Consider the following 12,798-nt stretch of genomic DNA (forward strand, 5'->3'; position numbering starts at 1 on the left):
AATTACTGAGAGGGTCGACCCAAGAAGAAGTTGAGTCGACCCAAGTGGACTTTGAGTCGACCCAAAGAATGGTTGGGTCGACCCATGGGAAGGAAGGCTGAAATTGAAGTTTCTGTGGTTTCTGAGAGGGTCGACCCAAGGAATGTTTGAGTCGACCCAAGGCAAAGTTGGGTCGACCCAAGGACAGGTTGAGCCGACCCAAACACGGGCTGAACATAACGGCTAGTTGTGCAGAAATGCTTTTTGGACTCCCAACGGCTATAAACGGCTAGTTTCTTCAATCCAACGGTCAGAAAGGACTATTTGGAGGTTGGAGAAGTATTTAAGAGGGAGTATTCATCAGAGGAAGCAAGCTTTTGGGAAAATACATCAAGTGCATTCAAGAGAGAACCCTAGCAAGGCAAGCTTCATCCAAGTGCTTCATTCAAGAGTCAAAAGAAAGGGGTTGAGCAGATTCAAAGAGTCATCAAGAGCTCCATCCTCCCTTGAAGAGTGAAGCATCCTTGACAAAGAAGAGCAAAGCGACTTCAAAGCGATAAATATTTTCTAACTCTTCTTTGTAGTTCATATTGTTTTATATGCTCATTTAGGAGTTTGAATCTTTTCTTTTTATTTGTTAAACACTTTGTAAAGGTTCGTTGGTGAGCCCGCAAAACCAACAAAGGTTTTTGGTGAACCCAGAAAACCAAGTGTATACGTTCGTTGGTGAGCCCGCAAAACCAACAAAGATTTTTGGTGAACCCGGAAAACCAAGTGTATAGGTTCGTTGGTGAGCCCGTAAAACCAACAAAGGTTTTTGGATTGTGAGCCCGGAAAATAATCCAACTGTAATCCGCGGGATTATAGTGAATTCCCAAGGAGACGCTTGGGGAGTGGACGTAGGTGCTAAGGAGAGCACCGAACCACTATATATTGTTGTGTTTGTGTTGTGCTTGTGCTTACGTTTATTCTTGCATCATCTTCTATCTTTGCACTAGTTTAAATCATTCAAATAGTTTAAGGAAGCATCCACCGCACTTAATTAAGAAAACGTTTAAAGCACCAAAATTTAGAAGAAACCAATTCACCCCCCCCCCCTCTTGGCTTGTCACCTTGGGCAACAAGTGGTATCAGAGCAAGGTGCTCTAATAGTACTCATTGATCTCACAATCAAGAGTTAAAGATCATGACAACCCAAGTGGGATATTCTATGAGTGAGGGACAATTAATTGATAGACCTCCACTATTTGATGGTATAAACTACACATATTGGAAAGCACGCATGCGCATTTTCATTCAAGCACATGACTACGATTTATGGAGTATCATAGTCAATGGGCTACACACAAACACTAATCATGATAAAGAAAGGGCTCAGCAAAATGCAAAAGCCATGAATATTCTATATTGTGCATTGGATGATAGTGAACTTAATAGCATATCTTTTTGCATAACTGCTAAGGAAATATGGAATATGCTTGAAGTTAAATATAAATGCACTAACGTTTCTAGTGAATTTGAAACTAGTTCCGAAGAAGAAGAGCATCAAACTGAAACTGAAAATCTATGCTTTGGAGCACATGAAGATGAGGTATGTACTCGAACACAAAGTGATTTCTCATTCAAAAATCAAGTACATACTGAAGCTCAATCTGATTTTACATTTGATGAACTTCATGATGCTTTTTCTGATTTATACTTAGAATATAAGAAGCTTAGTTTAAAGAATAAAAAGCTAAATCAGAAAAATCTATCTCTTGCTGAAAGCTATAATATAACTCAGAAAAATAATAAATTACTTTCAGAAGACAATGAAAGGCTAACTAAAGAAGTTAACAAATTTAAGCCTATAGTTGAAAAATTTACTATCAGCTCTGAAAAACTGAACTTAATGATAAATTATCAAAGAGCTGAATTTGAAAAGGCTGGATTAGGATATCAATCTTGGTACACACAAAAATCCCTTAATGATATATGTGTTAAATCCTCCACTATCTATCCTAAAACGGATTCTAATTTATCTAATGAACCTAATGAACAAAAACATAAAATTAAAAATCCATCATCCACTTATATTAAATCAATGTTTGTTAAATTTAATAAGAGTATGCAGAAATACATTCCTTATAATCCTAAATTCTGCAAGCCTATGGACAAAATAGCCATTAAGAAAATATGGGTTCCAAAAGGAACAATAATAGCTAACCTACAAGGACCCAAAAGAGCTTGGGTTCCTAAGTTGAAAATCTGAATATTTTCTGTAGGTGTGTCTAGCACTCAAGGCTCCAACAAAAGATGCTAATTTAGAAATTGGGTGCTCTAGACATATATTAAAGAATGAAACTTAAAATATACTTTAGAAAAATAATTGAAATGAAAAGAATAATGAAATTAGTAATCCTTGCATCTCATCATTCTCTTTGCCTTAGTATCTAATTAAAACATAAATTGGAGGTATTAATCAATTTTGTGATATAGGTAATATTTTTAAAAATATAATCAAATCACTTCATTTTATAGTATGCCTTACTTACTGCTGGATAAGTTGCTAAATGATTAATCAATTTATTAAGAATAACTCTATGAATTCTCTATCTACTTGATTGAGAGTTTTTATCAATGGTATTATCTTATTGATCATAGACATGAGAATGTATACTTGGTATGCCTTTAAATATATGCACTATGAATACCAAGATTAAAGAAACCACTTTTGGTATATAAAATCAACTCATACTAGTATGGACTTAATCTCAAAAGACCTTGTCATTGGTTCACTTAGATTAATTTTTGCAAGGTCAAAGTTTGCTATGTATGTCATCTAGAAAAATAAACTAGAATCATTTCTAAATTTGAAAATATTGTTTCCACCTTTTAGCCGTTGGAAATTCTCCATAAGAACTTATTTGGATCTCTAGGATTGTGAACCTAGGAGATAAGCTCTCTAATTTTGTAATTATGGATGATTTCTCAAAGCTAATGTTGGTTTTATTCTTAGCACTTAAATTGAAATATTTTCTGCTTTGGCACAAACTTATAAAAGGTTTCAAATGAAAAAGGTTTGCAAACTATGAAAATAAAATTGTATCATGGCATAGTTTTGAAAACCAATTTCTTATTAAGTTGTGCACAGAAAATAATATTGAATACAATTGTTTCTACACCAAGAACACCATAAATAAAATAGGGTTGATAGAATCCTTGAAGAAATGAAAAAGACAATGTTGTATGATAGTCATCTACTTAAATGATTTCTGTTAAAGGCTATCATCATTGCTTGTCATACATATGGTTTCTATTAGAAAACTCCTTTTGATCTTCTGAAAAATAGAAAATGATATATTGTATATCTTTTATATTTTTCAGTCATACATGTCATGCTTGATATGTTCTTATGAAAATAATGTCAAATCTGATAAAACAAATATTTCTTTGGATATCACTCTTCAAGCAATGTATATTGAAAATTCAATGAAAAGATACTAGTTGTAGAAATATCAATTCATACTATTCTTATTAAAACTAGATCCTTTATTGAGAATATAGTTTATCATTTTGATTCTATGTAACAATCTGAATTTTGATAGAAACAACTGTTTAAGATAATTTGATTAAAACTTAGCTAGCACGTCTTATTGATAATTATCTTATGCAAATAGAATCTAAGTTAAATTGATTCTGAAAACAAAAAAAATTTGATTTAACTTTAATGAATCTTTCTATTGCCTCACATGCTTGTCCTTGAACCATTTTACTTAATGAAGTTATCTCTTTAGTTCAAGTGACTTGTGCTTGCTTATACTTAGGCAATCTCTTGAGTAAAGTGACTCAAATTCAATTATTGTCATGTCTCATGTTGAGTCATCTAGTTAAGAAATATGTTGTATGAATGTTTTTGTATCCTAGAGAACCTAATGAATTGCCTTCAAGAAAAGAAAAAGATTTTGCTAATGATACAGAATTTATCAGCAAGAAATTTCAACTTGAAGGACACATCGATGAAAGATACAATAAACATTCCCTTGCAAACAAAAAAAAGAGAGAGATTTTCTTCAGCCAAGGGTGTAAAGAATCTAAAAGGTATTTGGCTTGAAGAATGCTAAATGCATTAGTAATCTAAACTTTTCTCTTGCAAGTTAGTTGAGCAAAATCAATAGTGTGAAATTATATGATTGCATGATTAAACCTTTAATTGTTGATCATCTTGATATCATGCTTCATTCTCATGCTAGTAATAATTGTTTCATGGTGTGATTAAACTACCTTTTTCTATATAATGCATAACCATGAAATACACAAGCTTATGCCTCAAACCTCTAATTCAAAATAACTTGTGATAAGCTATGAATCATTGGGCATAATGAAAATGCTGTTTGCATGGTATATATTTATATGCAGCATATTAGATTAATTTTTTATTCTGCTCTTTCATGTAATTACTTGAAATAATAAAAAGAAAGAGAGATAAAGAAAAGAAAATGAACAATTATTCAAGGGAATACTCCAATCTTTAGGAAAAGCAAAACAAGCATAATATATTTGGCACATTTGTGAGACTAATATGAACATTCCTTTTGGAAGAGATAAAATCTGTAATTAATTACATAAAAAGTTTGAAGTGAACATTTTAACCCTTCTATATTGCTCATCATAGGGATGGTGCTAATGGGGAGGCTAGTGGTAGTACCCGGCACTATTTGACCCAACTATTCGGTGTAGGGCATATTAGGGACGGCACAAGAGGAAGGCTAGTGGTAGTACCTCGTGCCCCTTCCAACTCCACCGGATAGGGAGCAAATAGAGTATAGAGCATAGAAAAGTAAAATCAAAAGAAATGAAGATTAGAATATTCACTGAGTGGTTAAAGGAAGAAATTCAAAAATGAGGAAATGAATGACAAGATAAATGAAAGTATATAAAAAGCTTGTGAAAAGCCAAATGAAGTTTCGATCACTTGAAAACACACCTTAAGGATAAAAGCTTAAATTTAATTTAAAAATGCTTCTATCGTTGCGTTTTTGTAACTTTCATTATATACTTCAATGATTGCATCATTTTGGGGAATAACTCAATATGATTTCTAGATGAAATCTACGGTTTAAGAAAAATAGAATTACTTTGGATACCTTGGTTGGTTGCTCCGATACGCATATGAAACATATCATTTTTTATCTTATAAGTGTACTGAAATTGGTCTAAATGATGTGTTTTTCAATGATCTTGATTGCAAATAAATGGTTCTAAACATATGATATTATTTTGATATTAAAAAGATTTATGGTGCTTCATATATACATTGCTGAAAAACTATGACTAAGAAATTATTTTTTTTTTCCTCTCCTACATTATTAAAGACTTCTATCAAAATATATATGTATATATATATTATTAAAAGAGTGAATGATCTTAAGTTTAGAAATATTTCAGCTCACTCAAATGATTCTTAAAAGAAAGAAAATGTAAATGCTTTTGAAAGAATTTGAGCTTCAAATGAATTATTTTCTGATTAATATTTCAGTACATTTTCTCAAAGATTAAGAGGAAGCATAACTTGTTCTTAAAAGATTAAAAAGAGTGATTGCTATAAATTTTGAATAATTCTAGATCACTCTACATTCTTGATATCATAAAGTTTCAGTTTTATTCACGTTTATTATTAAAATCTGAAATTCAACAAAAGATAAGAATAATTAAAGAAGAATGCATCTTTTAAGGGGGAGCTTTAGATATTCAGTATCTTATCCTAAAGTTACTTTAATTTGATGCATACCTTGAATTTTATGGATTGATTTTGATGAACCTCCTTATATTGCAAGACTTGCTTTAATTATATAATAAGTTTATACCTTGAGATGAGTTCTATAAAGGTTGTCTTATCTCAAACCTTGAGTCTTATGAAAATAAAATATATTTTCGAGATTGACAATTTTATTGAACAAATTCTAAAACTCTTAAATGGAATGATTAATTAAGGAGGAGAAAGAAAATTTCAGAGGGAGAGATCATATAGAACTTAATCGTATAAATTCGCATCTAAAGATGAGACAAAGAATACTAAATGTAAAGTGGTATTAAACTTTGTGCTTCATTGAATATCTTTTGAAAGTTGGATTTCCATCTGTATTCATCGGTAAATCATTTATTTCTGAAAATTTAATTGAAAAGGATTCCATCTGTCTTAGTTTTGAAAATTTATCTTGGAATCTACTTATGAGTTCTTATTGGCTTGCACTTTGGTGTTTCAATCCTGAGCCAATTCATTTTAATTGATTTTGATGCTATGATCTTTAAAGGAGTAAAAGAAAGTTTTTAAGAGAGCTCTAAAAGAACTTTCAAAGCCTTGAATTTTATATCCTACATTGCATAAATTCATATTTTGGTATCTATGCTCCAATACTTTTATATCATGAAAGAACTTTGAAGTCATTAAGAATTAAGGATTCAACATAATTTTATGTTTTTCGAGTATATAAGTTTTGATCTTTATTTGCTCTTATACTATACTCTAAAAATTAATTAGATTGCTCTCATCTTGTTATATACTTAATATATATATATATAAAGATGTTGAGTTTTCATTCGTGCCTTCTTTGAATATTATTCTTGATACTCCTTGAAATAACTTGAAAAAGATTCCATCTACACTTGATTTGAAAAATATCTTTGGAATCTACATTTAGAGATCACTTCTGGCTTACATCCTTAATATCTCATTCCTAAAGCCAAACACATAGAAATAAGATATCATTTTATTAGGGATCGTGTGCAAAATGGAAACATATGTATTGAGCATATATGTACTGAAAAACAATTAGCCGACATATTCACAAAATCCTTGAGTGAAGATAGATTCTGCACGCTAAGGAGAGAATTAGGTATATGTGATCCTTTTTATTGAAGAAATATAAAAGGGAGCCAGTAGTCTCATGATACATTCCTCCAATTTCTAAAAATCCATGAAACATGAGTCAAACTTGTTATCTATAGATTTCTTACTCATGTATCATTGTCCCAGAAAGAATTTATAAGGATTGGAAGCAAGGAAAATTTTTAGAAGCAAAAAGGAAGAGAAAAGAAAAATACTGCACTTGGGTCAACCCAACCTGGAATAGGGTCGACCCAACGTTGAGTCGACCCAAGAAGTTTCTTGAGTCGACCCAACGTCGGGATCCCACTGTTAAAAGGGGGACCCGTGAGCTATCTAGGGCACTATTTGCCCTTGTCCTCTTCTGAAAACCCTATTCCCCACTCTCAAATCTTCTCCAATCATCTCCAAACAGTAGATTACTTCAAGATCTTGGAGAAATGGGACCCAAGAGAGTCGTAGCCAAGCGATCCGGGAGAGTCTCATGATCTTGTTTAGAGCCTAGGATATGTATCTAGTTCTCATATGTATTTTGTGTTTATCATGCATCTTTAAACTTTGATTAAGGAACATTGTATCTGCTTTTGTTTTTGGTCTGAATGTATGAAAATGATTCCTATTTTGATCAATGAAGTTTGAAGTTTATCATTTATTGCATTTTTTCCTATGTATCTTTTTGATGATAACAAAAAGGGGGAGAAGTAAAGAAAGAGTACTTTAGGAGAAGCAAAGATCATCTTGGCGGAGAAGTAAAGAAAGAGTATCTTAGGAGAAGTAAAGGAAGAAGTAAAGATATCTTTAGAGTAAATAGAGTAACAAAAAGGGGGAGAAGTAAAGAAAGAGTAATAAGAGGAGAAGTAAAGAAAGAAAGAGAAATAATTTGTAAAACAAATTGAAAATCATATAGGAAAGCATATACATCCAAGGGGGAGCAATTTGCAACAATGAAAATGATCAACTCAAAAATTTATATCAAATTTCAGAATTTGGCACACATAAATTCAGAATTTGGCACGCACCTCTCGCACCCCGATACATAGCCTGAAACTCATATTATCTCAAATTTTTGAAGTTTCATCGCTAATGAATTATAAATGAAAGGGGGAGCAATTGAAAGAGTCAAATTGGCAACATTTAAATGATATAGGGGGAGATTTCACAAGTATATATGAAAAGCTGAAATTCAGCAGTTTAATCCCTTTTATAAACTGATTTTAAAGACAAGTATCAATAGGCTTATACTCTTTATTTTGTAATCATCAAAAAGGGGGAGATTGAGGATGATAGTGTTATTTTGATGATTAACAAGCAATTATCTAGAGCATGCTATAAGTTAAATTGATACTTCATTTATAAGTTCATTACTCTCAGTATATTTGTTTAATTGAAAATGGATAAATGGCCTTGTTCATTTGGATGAATCTAACCTTGAGAATGCAGCAAAGTGTGGTTTGAGTCGACCCATAGGTTGATTGGGTCGACCCCGGCACATCAAGAAGTCATCTGGCACACTCCTGCAAAAATGGCACAAATGAACAGTGAGTTGGGTCGACCCAAGGTAAGCATGAGTCGACCCAACCTTGAAGAACCTCAAAAACACAACTGAAGAATGCTCTCTGGATTTACTGAGAGGGTCGACCCAAACAGTGGTTGAGTCGACCCAAGCTTGAGTCGACCCAAACCCTGAGAGGGTCGACCCAAAGGCAAGACAGAAAGACAGACAGAAATTGGTTCTCTGGAATTACTGAGAGGGTCGACCCAAGAAGAAGTTGAGTCGACCCAAGTGGACTTTGAGTCGACCCAAAGAATGGTTGGGTCGACCCATGGGAAGGAAGGCTGAAATTGAAGTTTCTGTGGTTTCTGAGAGGGTCGACCCAAGGAATGTTTGAGTCGACCCAAGGCAAAGTTGGGTCGACCCAAGGACAGGTTGAGCCGACCCAAACACGGGCTGAACATAACGGCTAGTTGTGCAGAAATGCTTTTTGGACTCCCAACGGCTATAAACGGCTAGTTTCTTCAATCCAACGGTCAGAAAGAACTATTTGGAGGTTGGAGAAGTATTTAAGAGGGAGTATTCATCAGAGGAAGCAAGCTTTTGGGAAAATACATCAAGTGCATTCAAGAGAGAACCCTAGCAAGGCAAGCTTCATCCAAGTGCTTCATTCAAGAGTCAAAAGAAAGGGGTTGAGCAGATTCAAAGAGTCATCAAGAGCTCCATCCTCCCTTGAAGAGTGAAGCATCCTTGACAAAGAAGAGCAAAGCGACTTCAAAGCGATAAATACTTTCTAACTCTTCTTTGTAGTTCATATTGTTTTATATGCTCATTTAGGAGTTTGAATCTTTTCTTTTTATTTGTTAAACACTTTGTAAAGGTTCGTTGGTGAGCCCGCAAAACCAACAAAGGTTTTTGGTGAATCCGGAAAACCAAGTGTATAGGTTCGTTGGTGAGCCCGCAAAACCAACAAAGGTTTTTGGTGAACCCGGAAAACCAAGTGTATAGGTTCGTTGGTGAGCCCGTAAAACCAACAAAGGTTTTTGGATTGTGAGCCCGGAAAACAATCCAACTGTAATCCGCGGAATTATAGTGAATTTCCAAGGGGACGCTTGGGGAGTGGACGTAGGTGCTAAGGAGAGCACCGAACCACTATATATTGTTGTGTTTGTGTTGTGCTTGTGCTTACGTTTATTCTTGCATCATCTTCTATCTTTGCACTAGTTTAAATCATTCAAATAGTTTAAGGAAGCATCCACCGCACTTAATTAAGAAAACGTTTAAAGCACCAAAATTTAGAAGAAACCAATTCACCCCCCCCCCCCCTCTTGGCTTGTCACCTTGGGCAACAGATCTGAAAATAAAAGTGAAAAAATATATACATAAGATGTATGTTGTTTGTATTAATTCATGTTGTTATGTATATATGATGCATGAACATTAAATATAATGACTTAAACATGAATTAAATCTGATTACATGTGATTAATTACAAAAACTCAGATCTGAAAATATATTTTAAGAATTGAAAGATTGTAATTAATATGTAATTAAAAAGAAATATGCAGTGATCAAAACTTTCATAAGTCTAAACTTAATTGAGAATTAAGTATTATGAAATAGAATTGTAACTCAATTAATTGACATTGCATAATTCTTTGGGCATATGGGTTAGCTTGAATCAAGTTCCTAGGATTGGGTTAGACCTAAGCTTAGAATCATACATGGACAAATAAAATTAATTGATCAAATCTAATTAAGTAGTAACTAGATTAGGTCAAGAAAATTCTAGGTCAATTTACAATAGTTGTAGATGGATCAAGTCCATGTCTTTAATTAGACCAAGATGGAACTTGATTTAGGCTCAGAGGTGTAGCCCGAGTCATTTGAGTAATCAAATCGAAATTGATTAACCAGTCGGTGTCTAAGGTAAGTTTGGCAGTTTTGACCGGTGATTTTTAATTGGGAGCTACTCGCACTGATTCGTCTTTGTCGAGTTAATGGCATATCCCTTCCACCGATCTCACTTACCTGGCCGACATGGTCAATCACATTTTGATTGGATCACTTAATGATTCGAGTTAGCCCATGCCTATAAGAAAAATCAGTTTGACTGATTTAGGTGCCTCCTTAACCGGTTTGAGTCTAATCTGATTTGGTGAAGTCAGTAGAAGAAATTAGACTAACCGGATCTTCTTATCTATCCTAATTATGAAATCCTCTAAAATTATTAGGTCCTTAAAATGAAATGGTTATGAGGATAACTAGGTCATAGCCTCCCATTAAGTTGGGTGATAATGGGTCTAATATTTTGATAATTATTGGAGGCGTGACACGCCTGGTACTTATCAAGCATTGAAATTGTCATTCAATATATGATGAGTTAAGTGTACCTTCAATAGGCGGTCAGGTGAGCCGAGCCACACTCGGGCTTGGTCGTCTATTAGTTGATTAGACTTAACCCTATCATTTAATGGTTGGACCTGACTAGGGTATTCGGTGGAGGCGCCACACGCGTGCCGAAAAACCTAGGGCAAAATTATCACTAGAAGTTGCTTGGTGAAGCAACTGGTTTAGAACCTACCAATAGGTGCATATGGGTTAGCCGAGCCACACTCGGGCCTATATGCGATCTATTGGGTTCTAGTGCCCACTAAAGAATTAGGAGTAATTTTTCAAATTGGAGGTAGAGGCTACCAATTTGTATAAAATAGTGGGAGTATCTTTAGACTAAAGTCCAAGTCTACTGTGTTTAGTCAATTTATATACTAATAGCCAAATTTTCTTTTATGTAGAAATGGCCACAAGTTTGTCAATTCGCTCATTATTGGACAATGACAAGTTGACTGGTCCTAACTTCAATAATTGGTATAGAAAGCTGAAAACTCAGCATAGTCAGACCAAAAAGATTAAGAATGACCAAAGTCAGGCAGAATGCTTCTATTGTAAGAAGCAGGGGCATTGGAAGAGGAATTGTCCTTAGTACCTTACCTCACTTGACCCGAACAGGCCAAGCAAGAGAAAAGGGCAATCAGTTGCTGATCAAGGTATTTATATGATAACACCTTGTAATTTCTCTATATGTGATAATTCGACCTGAGTATTAGATACTGGAAGTCCGTTTAATATATGCAATTCGTTGCAAGGACTTCAGGTCAATGAGAGATTTAAAAACAGTGAGAGATTCCTAAATGTTGGAGATGGAAGATCTATTCCAGTTCTAGTTTTAGGAAATCTCAAACTTATTTTCAATTCTCATGTAGTTGTCTTGAGTGATTGTCACTATTGTCCTACGTTCTTATTGAATGTAATTTTCGTAGGCCTTTTGGCCATGAACGGTTATGAAATTTCAATAAAGAAATGTTCTTGTGATATCATTATGAATGGTGTTACTGTAATGAATGGACGATTGAGCAATGGCATCTACTTGTTATCACAACCTGTTAATGTAATGTACATGTCAAGTAAGCGTCCTAGAATAGATAATGTCACGGATGTCTACCTTTGGCATCATAGGCTAGGTCATATTAACAAGAACAGGATGAACATGTTAAGTAAAGAGGGAATCCTCAATGTTAATGATTGTGAATCATTGACAACCTGTGAATCATGTCTTCTTGATAAAATGACCAAATCATCTTTTACCGAAAAAGATGAATGAGCTAGTGATTTATTGACCCTTGTACATTCTGATGTATGTGGGCCAATGAGCACAGATACTAGAGGTGGGTATTCATATTTCATTACGTTTACATACGACCTTTCTAGGTATAGTTATGTCTATTTAATGAGACATAAATTTGAAGCATTTGAAATGTTCAAATTGTATCGTAATGAGTTTTTGACATATCTAGGAGAGAATGGAATTCTCTCCTAATGGACTCCTCCTGGTACACCACAGTATAACGGTGTATCAGAAAGAAGAAATCGAACTCTGTTAGACATGGTTCGATCCATGATAGGGTTTGCAAGTCTGCCCATATTCTTTTGAGGATATGCACTTGAATCAGCCTGCTACATTCTAAATAAGGTTCCAAGTAAGTCTGTAAATAAAACACCACATGAGATGTGGACTGGACGTAAGCCAATGCTCTCTCACCTTAGGGTTTGGGGGTGTCCGGCATATGTCAAACGTTTGAAAACAGACAAACTTGAACCCAAGTCTGACAGATGTTTCTTTGTTGGTTATCCTAAAGAAACTAAAGGATATTACTTCTACTTTGTTGAAGAACAAAAGTTGTTCGTAAGCAATAGAGCTGTTTCCTTAGAGAAAGAATTCCTTAGTGAAGGAACTAAAAGCTCTAATGTTGAGCTTAGGGAAGTTCAACATGTAGAAGACCTGACACCATCCACTGAGCCAATTGAGTCGGATTTGATTAGATCAGATCCAGAACCCATCTTAGATGCACCATTAAGGCGATCAGGTAAAGTACCACGTCAGCCAGACAGATACTACGGTTTC

This window comes from Phoenix dactylifera, chromosome 6, assembly GCF_051530095.1.
Source record: "Phoenix dactylifera cultivar Ajwa chromosome 6, Ajwa_hap1_PhDact_Kaust_v1.1, whole genome shotgun sequence".
NCBI lineage: Eukaryota > Viridiplantae > Streptophyta > Magnoliopsida > Arecales > Arecaceae > Phoenix > Phoenix dactylifera.